Consider the following 20934-nt stretch of genomic DNA (forward strand, 5'->3'; position numbering starts at 1 on the left):
AAGCAAATCCAGACCCCTGCCTGCTCCCCAGGTTCCTACAGCCTTGCCCCACCCTGGTACAGGACTGGCCTCACCTTCCCATCCTCAGCGCTGCCTAACTTACCACAGAGGGCTACCCTGCCTCCATGCAAGCAGCTTGACACTGCTCACTCACTGGGGAGAACCGTCCCAGCTGGGACCTGATTCTCCTTCATGTCACCCAAGTATGTGGTCTGCTTAGGTCACAGCTGGCTTAGCCTCGGTGCTCCCTTCCCCAGTTGTGGGCCAAGCTGAGTACCAGGTTAGGCTTAAAGCTGATCAACCCTGGGCTTGCCAGCCTCAATCCTGTCTGGGACGCCTCACCACTGTGCCGGTCCTCAAGGAATCAGCAACCTTTGGCCCAGATGTGCAATGGACGTTCAGATACCTGCTTGTCAGAGGTGCTGGCTCTGGCACCTGACCAACAACACTACCTTTTCACACGGCTGGATGGATGGGTGCCATGACTGAAGCATGCCAGGGTCCCAACTCTCACTCCTAGAGGCAGCCATCTCCACAGCTATGTTAGGGAGTCAGGGGGCAGCACCCTCCCCCATTGGTAACAGGAAGACAGGGATTCTGGGGCTAGTTACCCAGAACTGCACATTCCCCCAACCCACCCCCCAGCTCACCCCACGCAGCACTGCTGCCACCGCCCCCACAGGCCTGCTAGTAAGCCATGCACTCCAGTGCTGTCTGCTCAGTCCTCCCCCGCCCCTCCCCACACTGTGATTGCGACACCTCTGTCCTACTGCCTGCTGAAGGAGGCCTGAGGATGAACTCTGGGTGTCTGAGAACCAAATACACAGGACCTGTGGGGTTCTGGCGGGGGTAGGGGAAGACAACAGTGTTCTCCTTTCTCCCAGGGGTCCGTGGCCACAGCTAGGTCACTGGGCTGACCCCACTTCCTGTCTCTCACAGTCCTCAGCCTGGCAGCCCTGTCTGTGTCTGGAAAGGGCCCTGAATCAATGGCTTCCCTATTCCCTGGTCTCTTCTCAGGGCCAGGGCTAGGAAGGCCTTTGGCCTAGGAATTTTCAGGAGCAGCAATGCTCAAGACCTGAGCTTAATTTGTTTCATGATGGGAGGCAGGGGTGATGGGCTCTTTGGCAGCTCTGGAATGTTGTACTGACTATTCCCCTCACCCCATCCCGGGACTAAGTGTGAGTTGCTGTCACCACCCAGACACCTTCACAACTCCTGTCTCAGCGGAGGCACAGCCAGGCCTGGGTGAGTCAGCCAGGGGAGTCCCAGCATCAGCACCCACCCCTGGAGAGGCTCCGCTGACACCTATGAGTGGGGTATCCAGCCCCTCCCACACAGGGTGAGAGGAACACCCGGGCTCCCTCACCCCATTCCTGCTCCCTGAGAGACAGGCAGGAGGGGCAGGAGAAAGTCGTCACACTGCACACTGCTCCAAAAGGTAGGGCATATGGCTGCCCTCCTAGAGCCTCTAGCCCCTCAGGCTTGGCACATTAGTAGAGCCGAGTCCTTGGTGGCTCCTCAGTGCTGGTACCCTGGCCTCTGAGGACCCTGCTTTGCAGGTTTTGGCACCTGTATGGTTCCAGAAGATGATGGGATGGACACACTACCTCGTTCTTCAGGGGCCTCCTCACTGTCACATCAGGATGGAGGGAGGACTAAGGTCCAGACCAGAGGGCCACCCCATCCCCTTTCCAGGAGATGAGACAGAGGCCAAGCAGAAAACAAGGCCAGGAGAGAACCAGGCAGAGCCAGCAAGAAGTCTTGCTTAGAAAGAAACAGAAAGATGGCCAGGCCTATAAACCTGCTAGACCAGTTGGTGCTGGAGGTCACTGGCTACCTCCCGCGGCTTGCTTGACAGTGCTATAGAGATTGCTGCCTTTTGCAGCTGTAACATCTGGCCTCAAGACGTCCCTTCCCCCCACCTCTACCCTTTTCTGGTCTGGCACTCACATAGGGAGGGACCACTACCTCTGCCTAGGTAAGAGAAGTGGGGTAGGGACGATGTTCTGAGCATGCTCCACCCACAGTCTTGGGTAGCTCAAGACCCAGGGCAGGAGAGCATTGGAAAATATGGCTGAGGAGCTCCCTCCCACACCAGGAGGCATTGGCCACACTCTGCAGGACCTCAGAAGATGCCACAGTCCAACCTCCAGGAGTTCTCTGGTAAGAGTGACAAAGAAAGCCAAGGTAGGCCACTGAGTTAGTTACAAAGCAAGAGACCTCCGAATGGGGTCAGTGCTCAGTCAGGAGGCAGAAGAGGCATCCAAGAGGGAAGATGTCTGTCTGGCTCATACTTCCTCCCCTCATTCCACCCCAGGACCAAACGGGAGATACACCTTGCATGGGGCCCACTCTCTGCCACAACAGCCAGGAGGCCCCAGAGCTGAGCATCTCCGTTAGTTCCCCACAACCTTCTGAGTCACATGCTAAAGCAGCTCTTCTGGGCTCCAGTGCACTGGAGAAGACACAGAGGCCCAGGGGCTGCTCCTCCAGCTTCTTGAGATCACATGCATGCTGGCTGTTGCCTGGGCAGGTATTAGAGACCCTGTCCATGGGCTATGGGCTATGATAGGTAGCTGGGAAAGCTCCCATTTAGGCTTCTCCAGCCTTTGCTAGCTGGGCTTGATCTTCAGCTCCTGCTGGGCTTCCCCTTTCTTGGTTCTTCCTAAAGTTGGGCCTCTTGTACTTCTGGGGCAGGGAAGTGGGTGGTGGGAGAGATCCAGAAACCATCCACTGCGTTGAAAGAAGACTGAAAACATGTGGCCATATAAATCTCCTGAGTTACTCAAATGTCATGAATGGCTTTCTCCTATCCCATGCCCGCGCGCCACACACACACACACACATACACACCATGAACTGAGCCACTTGATGGAAAATAGTAGTTCAAAGCACTGAGTCTCAGGGTTATTGGGCTGCTGGAAGTGAGGTCTTAGAAACACAGCTGACCACTGGAGCGCTTATAAAGCAGCTCAGACCAGGAACTAAAGAGAGAAGGCAGGGCAGACCCCACCCACGAGATCCAGAAGGCCAACCTCAGGGCCAGGATCACTCAGGTACCCTGGGTCTCTCAGTGGGTCTACAAGGTCTCCCACCACTCACCATATCCCTACGGTCACAGGCATGGAGGCCTATATACCAGAGACAGACAGCCCTGATCAAGTCCTTGTCTATCTAGGGGACCATACAAACCTGGCAGCTGGACCAGTCAGGAAAGACCAGACAGTGGAGTAGGAATGGGCAGACAAGCAGTTCCCCGCAATTCACCACAGAGCAGAGCAGAGCTATGCGTGTCAGGCACAGTTCAGGCCTCTCCGTCCTCACAATCTACAGAGAGGGGCCTGAAGCCCAGGGACACACAACTGTGGGTTCTGCCCCGTCAGAAATGCCACTGAAGTCTCATCTTTCAACCTTAGAATGCTCTATGAGCCTAGATTCTGGGGTTTATGTTTGGGCGCCCAGATGGCACGTCCTGATGGAAAATGAACTGTACCGTGTAAGGGGGCTTTTGGTTGTCTCTCCTCACACTTTCCTCTTGTATAGCAGACAGGTGTCTTTACCATCGCCAGAGGAAACAGAAACAGAGAGGAGCAGGAAAGAGATCCGCGTGATGGACAGGGAGCGCTAGGACCTGGAGAAGGTGAGGGCTGGATGAGGTTACCTCGGCCAGAGCACCACATTCCTGGCATACGAATCTTCCACTAGTCAAGGAGGCCCCTTGTCTCATGCTGGGTGAGTCTTCTGTGTCCCAGAGACCCCGGACCAAACATGTTTATGTCACATTTTCCTCCTTACTATGAAATCATGTTCTCTATGGAAAAACAGAAACCACCACCACTAACAATAAGAGAACCAGAAGTCGCCCCCAATCCCACTAGGAAAATTAACTATGAACAACCATCTAGTCCTTTGTTTTCTCTGTCCAGATATAGTGTGTGATGGTTTCTGCTGGCAGAATCTAGAGTCAGCCAGGAGGCAAACCTCTGGGCGTGCCTGCGAGAGAGTTTGGAGACTCGGCACCTGAGGTGGGAAGGCCGCTCTAACTGGGGGTGGCACTGTTCCATGGGCTGGCGGCACAGACTAAGGAGACAGTAAGTGGAACACCAGCATCAGTCTCTCTCTGCTTCCTGACTTTGGATACCATGTACCAGCTGCCTCAGGCTTTTGCGGCCACGACTTCCCTGACATACGGACTGGAATGATGAGTCAGAATAAACTCTTCCTTCCCTGAGACGTCTTTGTCCAGTATTTTAAAGAAGCAATGCATGGGGCCACTGCATCTGCCACTCCTCTTCAGGGAAGTAGAGAAAGTGAACTCTGCTCAGCAAATGGTTGTTCACCCCCTCTCCTCCACACAGCAGGATTTTTGGAGCCTATTCACCCAGTCCCTCAGTTCCCCTCTTCTTGCTGCGAGGAAACCTCTGAAGCAAGCCTAGGGAATATACCTCTGGGCTCCAGGCTTTGACGGCAGGACAGGGCCAGATCGTGTCTTTTTGACAGGTGAAGTTTTCCTGCTCTCTTGAGCTTGAGGAGCCAGGGTTCTGCCCCTCACCCAGCTCTTGGGTAGTGGGTGTCTCCCAGAGATGTGCAGAGGGGAATAGCAGAGCTGACTGATAAATGCAAATCCCCAGCCTCTCCCACTTCCCCACCCAGCAATTCTGAATCAGTGAGTTGAAAGTGGGGCCCATGACTGTGTTTAGAGGAGCCCTGATTTAGAGAATGGGCCCCAACAGGGCTGCCATCTAAGCAGGCAGAAACTAAACATCCATTGTTGGGCCCTGCTAGATTCTGGGTTCCATCTCAGAGACGTCAGGTGGGGGTGCCAAGTAACAGTCTACTCTCTTGCTTGTTCCACGGTGGGGCCACACTCAGGAGCACTGAGAAGTACCGATGCAAGTACTTGTGAAAATACCAGGCAGGGTCGAGACCGATCATCACCCTCCCTAAGGGTCACACACTGTGCCTTTACCACCCAAACCACTGTCCATGGAGCAGCCACAGCCCACCGCAAGTTAGAAACTCAGCTTATTAGAAATACAGAGCCTGAGCCAGAGCCTACATCAGCAAGCTCGCCGCATGACATGTGAGTGTCCCAACAGCACCATACCCAGTCCTGGACAAGCAGCCAGAGAGTGCATCCCGTGTTCCCCTCCTAGTGTTCTCAGAGGTTCAATCATGCCCATTCTTCAGGCAGGAACTTCAGCTAAGGCTAAATGACTTGGTTAAGGACCCAGAAGCTGCAGGAGGAACCCCACATCAGAGCACTCGCTACTCCCCAGCGAGCTCCAGTCCCACTTCTCCCACTGCTGCGGCCCAGCTATAAACCAGGGTCACAGCAGCAGAGGGGAAGTCAAATCAATGGCTCTGCAGCCTTCCCTGGACAGCGGACAGCGGACAGTGGAGCTGGAGCTGACCCCCGCTGTCTGTCTGGAGCCCTGTTTCCTCCTGGCCCACTGTGCCTGCAGTCTGCAGCTCGGAGCCAGGGTGGATGTCCTGCCTCCAAAGCTTTCAGTCTCTGCAGACACAGCTGGGGACAGGAAGTAGGATCTGGGGCAGAGGAACCAGGAGCTCAGTTTGGTCTAAGGACATTCTTTCTTCGCAGTCAGACCCAGTTCTGTGTGCCTTTTGAAAGGAAGTAGAGAATAGCTGTGCTCAGCCCAGCGAGGCCGGCTTCTTTCAACATTCCAGTTGCTGCCATTTCCAATTACAACTTCAGAGGGCTCCTATAATTTATACATCCCAGGATGCACTGCTCCAGCTGCTTTATGATGGGAGTTCATTACACCATTAAGGTTAAACTTTTATAAAGTACTGAGCAGGTGGTGGGCTGGGCGCCCAGCTTAGTTACCGCTCCCAGAAGTCTGCTGAATGGGGTTCACCTGGGGAAGGGAGGGGGCAGGCTCTCTAAAGGGGCCAAGAAGCAGAGAAGGCGGCTCCTGAGGTGCCCAGAGCCTCCATTAGCCTGTTTATTAAACTGCATAGTAGAGCAGGCAGGCAGCAGGGAGAACAATCTGGAACAGCTCAACAGCACTGGCAGGGGGCATGCGGGGTGAGAGGGACCATCCTGTGTGAGCCTGAAAGGCGTTGCCAGGGCCAGGGAGGTGTGGGGTCTGAGGAGGACAGGGCTGGAACGCTCAGCAACAAGGCAGCTACAGATGACAACTCAGCCTCTACATGGGGAACAGACCTAGGGCTTCCTGAGGGTGACGGAGATAGGTCTTCTCAGCAATGGGGGATACAAAAGGGGGACGGCTAGTCCCTGGTTGACAAAGTCCCCAGGGGGAGATCAACGCCCTGAAAGCAGGGGCCAGATAGACAGGAGCAGCAGAGCTGTGGCTCCCAACAGGTTTCCTGGACCATCCAGGGATGCTGAGGTTCTACCCTAGCCTCAGCTGTGGAACACCAAGAGCTCCTCCTAGGCGCCATGCGACAACCTTGAGTGCAAAGGGGATGGATAAGGGTCCAGACCACAGAAGCTGCTAATACTCTGCATTAAATGTGACCCTGAGCTTGGAGTCCTTTGAACTGGTTCTAGAAGGACACATCAGGGAGCATGTGCTGTAGCTGCTATTAAAGCTATAATGTCATGTGTCAGCCACTAAAGGAACCAGGAAGAATCTGGTTTCCTCATATGCCTCCTAGCTCCACACAGTAGTCCACCACACAGTAGGGGCTCGGGCTAGTTCGATGACAACCTTTTTATCAACAGTCTGATCAAAACGGAAAGGAACCTTGAGAAGAATTCCTTGGCTCAGCAACAGGGAAGAAACTCCATGGCTGGTGTTCCCAGGTCTATCTGGCTCTCCTGACCTTCTCTTCACATCTTTCTACTGGGACCTCAAGGGGCAGGCTGTGGTGTCTCCAGCCACTGTAGAGGCTGTCACAGCCAGGCTATAGCTATGCTGTGGAGCCCAGTCTGGCTTGCAAGTCCATCATCCATCATCACCCAGCCCCAAGGTGGCGGGAGGGCCACATAGCCTTGCTTACAGGAGCCGAGAGAAACTGGCTTCCCCAAAGGCCTCAGGAGAGGATTGTTAGACAAAGGCAAGAGCCGGATGGAAGGGGTGCCAGAGGGAAGCAAACCAAAATAGGAGAGGAACCAAAAGGAGCTGGGGGTTGGGAAGGCCAGCCTCAGAGCAGGCTGGGACGTGAACAGGGTGAGACGCCAGAGGGGGACCAGCAAAACAGTGCCAATTTGGAGAAGAGGTCCAGATGCTGGCAGGGAGGGATGCCCAAGAGGCGTGGCCTTGCACTGAGGAAGGGTTTGGGTCATCTAGCTTCAGAGGAGGCACAGCACTGGGAAAAAGAGGGTCTTGGCACTGGCCTTGGCTACTAGAACAATAGAGAAAGATCACGAAAGTTACTGACAACACCTAACCACCATTGGGCACCTGTCATCCTAGGCCCTGGCAGGAATTCCTACACGGTGTTGTTCTATATACCAATATGCCACCTTCCGGTAGATTCCCCCTATGTTGCAGAGGAAACCAAAAGGTCACGTGACCTGCCCAAGTAGTGGTGCGTTACAGTGAAACTCTGTTGTAAAGTGGAGCCCATGTCTGAAGGCTACATTATTTAAAAGCCGAGAGGCTGAACCAGAGGCAGACAGTCCGAGGTACTCAGGGGTGGCATACTCTTAGTGACTGGAAGTCTCTGAAGAAGATGAAGCAGACAGGGTACTGAGGGGTCCAGGTCCCTGCAGCAGCTGAGGCTGAAAAGGCTGGAACTGTCCCCTCAGCTACCAGTCCAAGGCTGCCCAGCCACTCTGTAGCCTGCAGAGAAACTGCAGCAGGGCAGCTGTCCCAGGACAGTAGAAGAAGCTATGAGAGCGGGGGTAGGGCTGCAGGGCGTGCCCGGGGAGCCTGATGTAATCCCAGCGTGCAGAAGGCGGAAACTTGGGAAGGGCAGGCTGCGCAGCAGCAGATTTCCAGCGATCTGGGCCAGGCCTGCCTCGCCCCCACCCACAAGTCAGTCCTCTGCTCTGTCCTCTACTCTGGGGCCCTGAGAGGATCAGTGCAGAACCGTGCAGAGCCCTGAGGCCTTCCTGAGGGAGCCCCTGCCAGGCGTTGACATGACGAGAAAGCCGAGGATTCCTAGCTGATGCCCTGGGAACCCTGCCATGCAGAGTCCGGTGGTGTCCTGCTTCCGGGATGCAAAGCTCACCTCTTTCCTAGGCTTCTGCATGTTTTAGGGGGTGGGGTGGAAGAGATCTAGGTGGCGGTTTAGCAAACTATCTCTCTTCCTTACTAAACCCAGCCTGAATTGACCTAGTTAGGATGCACATGGAAACCGAGGGGAAACAGGGCCCAGAATCCTGGAGAGTCCTCTCACGTCACACAACCAGGGCCCAGGTACTTCTCAGGAAACCACTAAACCTAGGCCAGGGCTAATGACTCTCTCAGGACTTCCTGCCCCTTTCCTGGCACCACAGGGTTCTGAAGTTTCCGGCAGCTGGCAAGATTCTCTCAAAGCCTGTCTGGGTAGTTTGGAGGGAGGTATACACGCTTCAGCTTGAGTTTCGGTGTCCAGCCTTAAGCATATTGGTATGCATACTGGGGACCTCACAGGCAATCCTAACCTTTGTTTAGCACACTGTCTTCCCAAGGGCCCTTCTCACCCAGCTTCACCTTTAAACATAAGACATCCAGGACAAATATCCTTTCTGCTGGCCTGAAAACAGGGAAACTGAAGCTCGGAACTGACAAGTAACTCATGCACAGGTCAGACAGGACATAGGGGTGTGCTATTTGATAAATACAACATAGTTGGCTGATGGGGTAGAGAAGTCCCAAAGAGACTTAAATACCCTCAAATCCAGCAGCTGAAACTTCAGCAAGTTTCTAAACATCATCCATAAAAAGGGTTCAGGTCACCTGCCCCTGGGTTGCTGAGGGCGAAATGAACTAGGGAACAGGGAATGCTTAGCCTGGTGCTGGCATCTCTGCTCAGCAAATGTTATATCACTAGTTCCTCACTCTTCAGAAAGCAAGGGTGACCAAGAGGAGCCAGATACACTCTTAGGGCTGTCTAGATAGAGTACAGTTCAAAAGAGCATGAAGAAAGGCTTCCTGTAGGAAGAGGCTTGTGTAGAGCCTGGAAGAGACATGACAATGAACTCAACCTGTTCAAATCCTGGTTCCTGATCTGGTTGTCAGTGTATTCCTGAGCTGGTGACTCAACCTCTTCAAGCCTTTAGTAAGATGGAGCCTTACAGGGATGGAGGAGTGAAAGGGGTACCTTTCAAGCAACAAACAAGATCCTCTCTTTCTCAAGCTGGCATTCACAAGATGAAAGTTAATATTATTGGTACCATTGATGCTGTTGCTTTGAAGTAGGGTCTATCTACATAACCCCAGCTACCTTAAATCTTGCCATGTAGACCAGCTCATCTCAAACTTGCAATGATCCTCCTGCCTCTGCCTCCTAAATGCTGAGACTGCAGCTGTGGATCACCACACTCAACTCCTTACTGTTATTTTGTGGCATAGCAAAGCCGCCTGCACACACACACTAGAATCCTCTAGGACCTCAAATATACAAGGATTGGAAAACGGCAAGTGGAGGGTCCTGTCCCCAGAGGGGGAAAAAAATGCAGTCCACGGAGCCCATCCCTGATACGGCCTGTCCATCAGGGCAGCCACGACAGGGAGGTACAGGGTATATAGTACATAATGAAGGACCATCAATAATGAATTAATCACAAGTGAGTCCAGGAACATCAATCATAAATTAATTAAATGACTCCATGAGAGACCACGACAAGAGCCTACTGGGGACAAATTAACACGGGACTCTTATCTCGGCTTCTCCAGGCCCCAAAGAGACATAGCAGCTCCTTGGCTGGGAAGACCTCCAGGTGAGGGGATACTTCTTAGAAACAGCCTCCCCCCTAACACAAGTGCAGACAAGCCCTGTTCTCTTCCCACCCAGCCCCCAGCTCGGAGAACTCTCCAACGCTGAAAGGGTTTTGATGAAACTTCCCAGAATAGTAACCTCCTGGGCTGAACTCAGGCAGGCGAAATTTCAAGGGGTAATTTGGTGAGAAAATTATTTTTAAAAAAATGCCTAGAAATTAAGTACTAGGAATAACCGAAGCCCTCCATGGGCCTCAGAGACAAGGACAACCTTGAGGCCTGTGTCAACAACCTCATGGGGATCCTTGAGAGCCTTTAGATAACACTCAGGCCTGGTGTCACTCTGCTGGGACCCAACATCTCAAAGTCACAAGGGAAAGAGACTCCAAGCCCCGTGCAGGTTCTCCTGTCCCTTCTTCATGCCCATCTTCTGGAGACCAAACTCACAAAGTTTGTGGCCTCTGTCTCCTCCATTTTCCATATAGCTACACATCTGCTTCGTCTCTTCACACTGAGCTTCTCGGGGAAGTCACGACCTTGCTCCAGGTTTCTGCTCTGAACCTTCCATGTTCCTGTTCATCAGTAGCCCGGGTACCTCTTCCAGATGCCTCTTCCAGGGTGGTGGCCCCAGGCCTAGATCCTTACTCAGGACATTTCAGTGATGGCCATGTTTTACATAGATGGAAATCCAACCTCTGCCCCTACCCTCGTGGTCCAGGGGACCCAGCTCTTCCCGACCTTTCCAATCATGACTTCCGCTGCTTTTAGTTGCTTCTTACTTGTGCACTGTGCTGGCCTTCAGCCACATCCACTATTGTGGTTTATCCTCCCACTAGTCCTAAGGGCCTGGGTTAAGAGCCAAGACCATACAAATCTCCTTTAATCACAACATTCAAATTACTTCCCCTCATTTAACCTCCTGAAGCACCACTTCTGGAAATTTGAACCCCTTGGGGGCAGAATCTACACCTTCTTCTCTAGAGTGCCCAACTTGTCTTCATGCCCCTCTTTGACCCTAACCCACAGCTGGTTCTCAAGAAGTAACTACCACTGTGTCCAACAGAGGCATCTCTAAAGGTGATGCTACTAAGAGGCTCTTCCAGGGCAGGATGGCCCTGCCATCTTCTTATCAAGTATCGGAACCAGCTCTCCCTCTAGTCTCCTTCTAATCTATTCAGATCAGGATGTCATACTTTTTGGTGGAATAGATTCTGACTAGAGCTCCATGGCTCCTGTTTTGATCTCTGCTCCACCGACACTAAAGGGTAAAATTCTTACAGTTCTACTTAGTGAGAGGTTCGCTGTCCCTATCTTACAGATAAGAAAACTGAGGTGTGGAAAAGTACCAGTACAGAAATCTAGATCTGCCCTCAGCATCTGAAGTCAGAGTATCCTCAGGCTATGATACTAGCTGAACTGTCCCCATTGGACTTCCAGGTGCTGGAGGAAGAGGTGGGAGGCAGGTGTGAATCACCCCCCAAACTCCCAGGTCACGTGCATATGACTTTGAGAGCCAGGCTCTTTCTAAAGAATACTGGGGAAGCAGAAAGGTTCCTCAGCAGACACCATCACAGGAAGCATGAAGACCACCCCCCTCATCCTCCCCTTCGGGTTTCACTGCTCCCTCCTTCTGCAAAACCCCATTCCACACACCCACTGACACCAGGCCAGCCAGACACCAGAGCCCACAATTCCCACGCCCCAGCCGCTCACACCCCCTCAGCCCTCACTTCCCACAGACACACTTGCAGGCACACGTGGCTCCACACATGTGTACTCTCTGAGCAGCCCTGTGGTGGAAACAGTCCTGCCCGGCTTTCCTCAACCACAATCTGCTAAACACCTCATGGAAACCACACCTTCACCCTCAGCTGCATTGGTGCCCACTACATTATCTCTCATAGGTTCCTAAGCAGCAAAGTGGACCCCACCAAAAGTCAGCTCCCTGTCCAGGAAAGCCATGCATACCCAGACATGTCCCCATTCAACCCAGCTCAAAGAGGTATCAGTAAGGAAAAAGAGTATCAAGATAAACATTTTTCAGCCCTGCCCGCTGGTAACCACATCCTCAGATGTCCTAGACTCCGCGGTTCAGAAAGATTTATCTTCCCCTGACCACACACTCATTGATACTTCCCCAAGCGCTAGTTGCCCAGTCTGCTGGAGTGTAATGTTAAGCTATTCTGGTGAGAAATTGAACTCAGATGGAGTGCTGACCCAACAGGTGATGAATGCAGAAGTTCCCTACTCTATCCTGGAAAGAGGGAGAAGATGAGGGGCAGAGTGTCTTCCTGAAGCAGGCCAAACCTTCAGCTGCAGCGGGCTCACTCGGGGATCCTTCCTCTGGTCAATAATCTCTGGTCAGTAAGGCTGGATTCCCTAGCACCCCTCAGGCCAAGCAGTTGGGCATTGTGACTTACGGAGCAGCCAAGGAAGGAAGGATGCCAGGAGCTGAGTAAAGCAACTTTTACAGAAACACGGACAGAGAAAATGGGGGTAAACTGAAGGCTAGAGCTAAAAACCTCAGTTCCAGAGGTTAGCCTGCCCTCAACATCTGCTTCTGTTACCAGACCCCTGCCTCTGCTGAATCGGTCAAAAGCCAGCTTCCCTGCACAATGACCAAGCTGGTTACCTGGCTAACCTCCCTACTTTTTTCAAACCCTGGGGACACACAGAGAACTCAGCTCTGCTTTGGGGGAACAGAGGCCAACTCCTCCTCTCAGCATCTTCTGATTTACCCCACCTGCTGCCCAGCTCCACTGTGCAGAGTCCCAGGATCCCAAGCAGATGGCAAGGGGTGGCTGGAAAGGGCCCTGGAGCACTAGACCATAAGGCTGAGCCACAAATCAGAACACACGGGTGGAGGTGTGGAGGGTGAGCTGAGGGGACCTAAGGGTTGAATATTCACAGCAGAGAGGCTGGAGGCTTCCTCCTTAATGGATCTGTTTTACAGGGCGCTTTCCAGGCAGGAGGTGAAGTGCCAAGCACTTCCTCCTGGGAGGTAGAAAGGCACTGCAGAGAGCATGTGGATGGCCTGGGACGCCCCCCACGCCAACCTGGGAACTGCCAGGAAAACACTCGCCACATCAGGCTATGTCTATGTGGCAGCCATCGGGACAGAGTGAATCCTCCAACATGGAAAAGTCAGCTCACCACACCTTTTACCTGTGGTTCAGCACTGCAGCCTGGACAGGAGGCAAAGCTGTGCCTCAGGGAGCAAGTTTTTGCAATGAATTGTTGGCCACGGCAGACACTCAGAGGGATAGAAAAAGGCCAAAAACAAAGCAATTTACAGCCTCCCTCACCTTCCCCACCTGGAAAGGGTGTTCAGTCAGAAGTGGATCATATCAGGATAGATACCTTGGGACTTCTTACCATCTTTATCCAGCCTTGGAGTACCCCTTAAGGATGCTCAGACTCTTTTCCTCCTCCACCATTCACTGTCCCCCATCCCCCAGCCATACAGCTTCAACCTCCCCCACAGGACCACCTGCCCTGAGCCCACTTAGCACCCTGACCTAGTTCATTTTCTTTAGGCCATGGCTTCCAGAATGCTGACATAATGCTCCCCACTCCCATTCTCAGAAACAAGGGAAATTCTCAAGAGAAAACACACTTTCCGAGTCTCCCTCCCACACAGGTACCCTAGATCTGTCAGCCACAGGCACCTCCCAGACCTTCCCAGATAAAGAGGTGTGTCTTCCTCCCGTTCGGGCCACTTCGGCAGAACTCTGAAATTGCCATGGCCATGTCCAGAACCAGAACCGTCCTCAGGAGACCTGGGGCCTGGTTCCAGCTCAGCAGCTGACTCACAGTGTCAACAGACCCCACATCCCCCCCACCAGGAGTGTGTCTACTCTGGGCCTCGAATTCCCTAGGACAAGCCCTCGGCCTTCAGCTCCCTTCCTCACCAACTACACTCCATCCATTTCTGACCGCCCTGGTCTCTTGCCCTGGTCTCTTTGCCTGATGAGAACCCCTGACCTTTGTACAGCCTTTCACTGCTTATGGAAGCCTCCCTGTGCAACATCTCGTGCCATTGTGACCACTGGGACCACAGTGTGAAGTGACACTCAGAGGTAACAACAGCTGCCCAAGGTCACCCAGCCAAGACTGGAATTCGAACCATACTCCAACTTTAGGGAACTCAGCTCAGTTCCTGCAGGTGAGGGAGGCTTCTCCAAGCACCCCTATTGGCAAAGAAACACCCTCTCCATGAAAAGCTCAGCTCTTTGCTTCTGCCCCATGCCTTCTCCCCAAGAAACCCATAGCATCCTGAAGTCTTCTCCAACATCCCAAGACTTCTCTGGGAGGTTGGGGGGGGGGGAGCTGCAAACTCTGTGAAGTAGCATGTGGCACTGAGAGGCAGGCAGAGAGGGAGGGAGGGAGGAAGAGAGAGGGAGGAAGCTCTCTTCAAGCTTCTCAGAAGATTTGGTAAGGACAGATGCAAACCCAAAACACTCCCAGTGCCCACAGAATCATCTTCCCCGCAGCCCTCAAAAGGTCCTCTGAAACCCAAAGAGACAACTCCCAGAAACCCAGTAGCAGCCCCATCAACTCAGTGAAAAGAAAGGGTCCAGGAATGAAAGCTAGATAGATAGTGAGCCGCATGGCTGCATGACCTGCAGACACGAGCCACTTCTCTGCACCTTGCTGATTCGCATCCGGTCAGAAGCAAGGACCCCCAGTGAGAACGACCTAGTCCTCCCATCTTCCACAAAGTGGGGAGGATTCCTGAGCCCAGTACAGGTTCATAACCAGGCAGAGCTCGACCTAGGGCTGCAATCAAGAATCTAATGGTAGACTAAGCTCATGGTGTCTCTCATTCTTGTCCATTACAAAAAACACCAACCTTCTTCTAGTCTTCTGCCCCCAAGGCCAGCATACCCAACAGGCATTAAAACTGAGCCCCATAACAGAGGCATTGCCCCTCCCGATCTCTCTATCAAGACGGGTGTTTACCCTCCTATCTATCAGGGTCTGAGGGCCACCAAGTCTCCCCTCACAGTGCTAGTCATTCCAGGGCACTGTGCTAAGCCAAAACCATTTCTCACAGCTGGGCCAGAACCACTGGTCATGCCCAGGACACTGATTCTTCAAGCCCCCAGGATCATCGCTCCAAACCATGTCAAGCCCAAGGCCAGAACCATCCCAACATCCAGGCAATGGCAGCACTTCCTCACACCCATGCCCACCTCAGCACCATGGCCCAGAACTAGCTAGCCACCCACCCCGCACCAGCTGCGTGCATCACTCTCCAATACAGAGGGTGCACCCTCCTCACACCTGGGCGGCCACGGCCACACCAAGGCGGGGGTGAGTCTTCTGACACCCTTGCCGGGAAAAATCACGCTGCCCGTGCTGGATCCACGTTGTCCACGCCCGTGCCATGCGTGTCATCATTCTCATGCCGGTGGCCCGGGGCTCCGCGGACCTCACACCTGCCACAGGCGCGCGTGGCAGCCGCACCTCCGCCCGCGGACCCGTCGGACGGGCCACCACGCGCAGTGGACACTGCCCAGCCCGCCCCGCCGTTCGCACCGCGCCCGTGCCCAGGGCCCGGGCACCCTTACCTCCCGCCCGCCGCAGGGCTCGGCCCGCCGCGGCCGCTGCGACCGCCACCTCCATCCTGGGCTCCCCAAGGCCCCTATTCACTAACGCTGCTTCCGCAGGGCGCCGGCGCCGGCGCGAAGGCCGCCTCCGCCCCCCGGGGGACGCTGCGTCCTTTACGTAAACCCCACTCCGCCGCCAGCGGTGACCATGGCGACGGTCGTGGGGCGGCAGCGCCCCCTAGTGCCAGGGAGGGGAGCGGCGCTCAGGCCGGAGCTGGCGGAGCCTTTGCGGGAGCCCGGCTCCCCGCGCGTGGGGGCGGTGGGCGCGGGACTGAGGCCTCCACCAGGGCTCCGTGGGCAGACAAGAGGGGTTGGACCACAGGCACTGTACAGGGGCATGGGGGCTGCTTGGGTTCCCCCTCCTCCGGGCCCCGCGTGACAGGGTTTAGCGTGGGAGAGGAAAAATAGCAAGTAAGATCACCGGAGAACTGGTTCGTTTGGGGGGAGGAAAGGAGAGAGACTGGTTCCACCTCCTTCAAGGGACCTAGCAGCGTCTTGAAGAGTTGGGATACACATCTTTATCTATGTCCTCCCTTCTACCCCCACCCTCCTCAACGCCCAGCATCGTGCCTGACAGCCAAAGGGGAGTTTGATCAATTTTGATTTTCTGGTAAATGAAAAATATCGCCCCTCCTGTTCTCCTTCACACACGCCCATTCATTCACGCTGCAAGTCGCTCAACACGCCTTCCTGAAAGCTGCTTTTTAGCAGGGGCACAGCTATACTGGTGTGCTCGGTTGAGTCTAAGGAGTGGGTGGGTGCCGGCCTGCCCTTAAGGATCTCGGGTCGCTGCGGGAGGCACATGAGAGAATCAACGTTGCACATGGGGCCTAAGTTGAGAGCTGCACCTGCTCAGAGGGTCAAGGGTATGAGTGGATCTAGAGGTCATGATGATGCAGTCAACCAGGTCCCAAAGGTCCAGCAGAAAGTCATGAGAGGTGAAAGGGGACTAACACAGAAAAGTCTCTCAAATGTTTCCTGGGCCCAGTCGTCATCCGGTGAAATCAGGGTGATTGAGTGGACATCTGGCTGAAAGTGAAACCCTGCGGTCAGGACAGACTTCCCTTTGTTGTAGGGGTTCCGCCCCTCACCAGGTGATTCAGAATTACTTATGGCTATTTCAAAGGCAAGCTCTGATTTAGGTAAAGAAAATGGGAAGTGGGAACAAACACCTCAAGGAATTCAGGAAATACAAGGATTTGGGGGAGACCTTGGTTGCAGGTCAAGGACCTATTTCTAGATTGTCATGATTCATTCAAATCACTCCGTCAGTCTGGTGGTGGCATAGGCTTTTAATCCCGGCATTCAGGAGGCAGAGGCAGCTGGATCTCTGTGAGTTCGTGAGTTCAAGGCTAGCCTGGTCTACAGAGTGAGTTCCAGGACTGGCTCCATAGCTACTGAGAAACCCTGTCTTGAAAAACCAAAACCAAAAACCTATGAACAAAAAAAAACAAACAAACAAACAAAAAAAAAAAAACAAAGAAAAACAAATCACAGACAGCCAGAGATAATACCTCTTGCTTCAAAGTTCCAGACCCCTGGAAGAAAGAATTGTACTGGTCCTGGGGACCACGGTGGATCACCTATGGCCAGGCAGAAAGTCCTCTGCAATACTGGCCCTCCTCCTTACTCACAGAAGTTCCCAATGGAGAAAGCATGGCTGTGGGGCCTTCCCAAGATGTTTTACTACAGTCCACCCCTTAGCTGTCCAGCACACACTCACACATCATCCTTCCCATTCATGCGACTCTCGCCAAACCGGTTCTGACAGTCCAGAATGTGGGAGGCTAATACAGGGGATCCTCAAGGTGATGTCCTGCTCACCGAGTCGCTGCTTCACAGACTCCCAGGTAGGGCGTCCCACAGCAGGACTGAAAGGTACAGTCATCGCCAGTGACATAGCCTTCGAACTCTTTCAGCTGGGTAAGTGACATGGACGCTCCATAGGGAAGCTTACTAGAAATTCTGACCCTCTAACCCAAGATCTTAGCCTGATTACAAAATGCTCAGAGGATCTGTGTACAAGTGAAAGTTTAAGAAACTGTCGTTGCGCAACTGGGGGAAAGAGGAAAGGGAAAGGGAAGGGGATGCTTTGGATTGTGATCATCCCCTTTGAAAAGACAGAGTCTGGGAAGGTTCTGTGCTTAGCATGCATGAGGTCCTGGGTGCAATCACCAGCTCCAAAAGAGACAAAACGTATTAGTTAATTATTTAGGATTCAGCAATGTGAGTCAGAAACAAGGGAACACAGGTAAAGGCTTCAGGCATTATTTTTGCAACTGGTTTTGAACTCCCGGAAGGAATTTATGACTTCCTTCCTCTGACTCCTTACCCCTTCCTTGCCTCCTGTCCATGTCTCATTTGGCTGACAGGCTGACCTAAGTCTTTATCCTTTCAAGGCTTTCAGTGTCCTCCACAGGGTCTCTGGGGTTCCCGTGTGCATGTGCATGCATGTGTGCCTGCGTGCGTGTGTGTGCTGTATATGTGTATGTGGGGTGGTGTGTGTGTGTGTGTGTGTGTGTGTGTGTGTAAGCTGAGTGTCCAGGAACTCAATGTAGAGCAAGCCGGCATTAACTCACAGAGATCCTCCTGCCTCTACTTCCTGAGTGCTAAGATTAAAGGCGTGCACCACCACGCCTGGCTCATCTCCAGCTTTTTAGGTGAGTCCTAGGGAATCTAAACTCGGGCCTACATGCTTGCTAAACAAGCACTTGGCAAATGCGCCATCTCTCCAGTCCTTCTATCCCTACTTCTGAGATCCTTGGCCAAGAGAAGTCATGCAAGGTGGCTAACTCTGAACACACACTCTGGGACTTGTCCTGGTGTGGCTTTACTACCACGCTTGTCTTTTCCTCAGAGTATCTTCTGGCCTAGTCTGGCAGGTGTCACTGGAGACAATCAGCAGGGTTGTGAATGGACAAACAGAGGAGGACAAAATGAGGGCCCCAGAACCAATGACAAGTTATAGACTGGTCCTGGTCCAGCCGCCTAACTGAGCTCCCTGAGCTCTGTGCCAAATCCTCACTCTGGCCTCAGTTTCCCTCTGGGTCCCAGTGGAGATAATAACATGGCTCCTCCTCCCAGGGGGCTGTGTGGATTAACTAATTAATGAGTGTGACATCGCCTGTTTCCACAAAGGGGCTGATTAAATGCTGGGTGTTGTTATTAGAAGCGATGGAGGGTGTGTGACAGGCAAAGTCGGCTGGAGACAGATCTGCTCCCCTTTGTGTCCTCCCCACCCCCTCCCTCCGTCTGCCCCACATTCTGCAAGCTGAACATCTTGCAAGACAAAACCAAGATGATTTTTTTGGCACCCCCCAAAGACGGCGTATAACTTTTGCACATTTCCCCTGTGCTGGAATGTGACTCACGGCTGAGCTGCATAGTATAATTTGTCTCCAACAGCTGGTACAACTGTACCCTGCCCCAGACTCTCACAGCAGCCATAGACAGGGATGGTTCAGCCTGTGACTGCAAAATTCCTGAGCTGGACACTACCCCTGTGTTTTTGTTTTTGTTTTTCGGCTGTATTGCCTCTTGGAGGCCTGGACTGAGTAAGTAATCTCACCCACTACACACACACACACACACACACACACACACACACAGGGTTTAAAAGTATAAAGGGTCTGATCATGACTGGGGCATAGAGGGAAATAGCACAGCTACATCTTTACTTGAATGTAAGATATTGAATTACTGGTTGAAATCACAGGTCTGGGCACAGTGACTTTGTGGTACCTAGCCCTGGATCCCTGTAGCTGGTGTGAGAACTTTGACCACCCTCGGGGACCAGGTCTTCCATCCATGAGTATTACAAGGTGCCAGCTCCTGCCCTGTATCCTGGCATCTCAGATGGGGGTAGGTGGGAAGGAATTGGTTGGTTGCCACCAGGTAAATAAGTCTGTTGCTGGCATCCCAAGAGGGGAATGTTGTTTATCCAAATAGCACAAACTCAGCCAGCCTGGGGAGAGGAGAGAAAGCTCTGGAGGCTGAGCTGTCAGACTCCCACAGGGAGAGAGATTAGCCAGTCACAAAGTCTGGGAAAGGCATGTCGTAGGGGCACCTGGAGCCAGCATGTCTCTGGATCGTCTTAGTCATTTCCAGTTAGGATTTCAGACCTTCCTGCCTCTGCAAACAGCCACTGTCCCTGCACTACCAAACCTTTGCCCTCTTTGTCTTCCCTTGCCCTACTATTATGAAGTAACAGGGATAAATCACAGGGACCAACTGATTGGAAGTGGTGGTGCCCGGGCCACATGACTTAGCTGGCATCTGAAAGGGCTGGAAGGTCAGCCATCATCGAAATGTACTGAGGGCTTATGTAAGGGGTGAGTTCTTCTCTCCTGTTGAAATAGGAGCGGCGGGGCTGCGTCCCCAACACCCCGGCCGCTTGGCTAGCTCATGCCCGAAATAACAACACACAAACTGTATTCATTTAACTGCTGCTTGGCCCATGAACTCTAGCCCTTACAGGCTAATTCTCGCACCTGGACTAGCCCATTTCTAATGATGTGTGTAAGCACCCCAAGGTGCGCTTACCGGGAAGATTCTAGCCTAAGTCCATCGAGGGTTGCAGCTGCCTGGGAAAGCAGAGCATGGCGGCTGTCCGGTCCCTCTGGAAGCAGCGCAGTGTCTGACCTCACTTCCTCTTCCGCCCAGAATTCTATTCTGTTTACTCCTCCCATCTATGTTCCAAGCCATGAGGCCAAGCAGCTGGTTTATTATAACTTAACCAATGAAATCAACAGATTGATATATGACACTCCCACATCACTCTCCCACCAAGAAGGAGCCACAAGCCCAAATCTTTGGCCTAAACTAACTTAGTTTACTAGTAACAGTTCAGTGGCTTATGAGAGTGTCTCAGCAAGGGGGGCAATGGAAGAGGCCCTCCTGGTGGTGGTTTGCTGCTGGGAATGATAGAAGGGACCACGCAACTTCATGACTCCCGAGGGAAGGCCTAGGAAGTTTCTCCACTCTAGCTTCACCCTATTCACATGGGCATCACCAGAACCTTCCCCCAAATGCCCAGAGGACTGGGAGATCCTTTCATCTCATTAAGACAGCCTATTTGTAAGTGTCTGCTCCTTGGTGGGCATCGTAGTAACTAGTTTTTCTCTTTGGGGCACTGGGGAATGACGAGAGTGTAAACACAGATGTCTCAGGGGAAAGTCAGTGTGCTCACAGATAGGATGATTCATCTCTACCCTCTGGACACCAAAAGCCAGAGTAGAAAGCCTGACCGCTGAAGGGAGTTCTTCCGTCTACCTGTTCACCCACTCATCATCCCGCCACCAACACATCTATTCATCTGCCATCCACCCATTGTGTCACTTCCCACCCACCCACCCACCCACCCATTCACCCAGCCACAAACCCATCCATATTCTTTGTATCCACAAACCCATACACACACTCATCTGTCTGTCATTTCTTCCTTCCACAGACCTACCCATTTACCCATC

General features: G+C 53.0%; 1 protein-coding gene across 2 annotated transcripts in view; it reads right to left on the reverse strand.

Moving 5' to 3' along the window:
• The window catches only part of Dagla (diacylglycerol lipase alpha), a 62927-nt gene extending 42607 nt beyond the window's left edge, over nt 1–20320 (reverse strand). Inside the window, exon 1 of one of the 2 annotated variants that reach the window (XM_050137134.1) lies at nt 20009–20320. The gene's annotated coding sequence lies outside the window, so the exon portion shown is untranslated. Of the gene's footprint in view, nt 1–15427; nt 15572–20008 lie in introns of those variants that run through there. The other variant, XM_050137133.1, reaches the window with a different exon arrangement.
• Nucleotides 20321–20934: the final 614 nt, after the last annotated feature.

Source organism: Alexandromys fortis, unplaced genomic scaffold (genome assembly GCF_014885135.2).
Source record: "Alexandromys fortis isolate MF-2015 unplaced genomic scaffold, M_Fortis_MF-2015_v1.1 scaffold_3, whole genome shotgun sequence".
Classification (NCBI taxonomy): domain Eukaryota; kingdom Metazoa; phylum Chordata; class Mammalia; order Rodentia; family Cricetidae; genus Alexandromys; species Alexandromys fortis.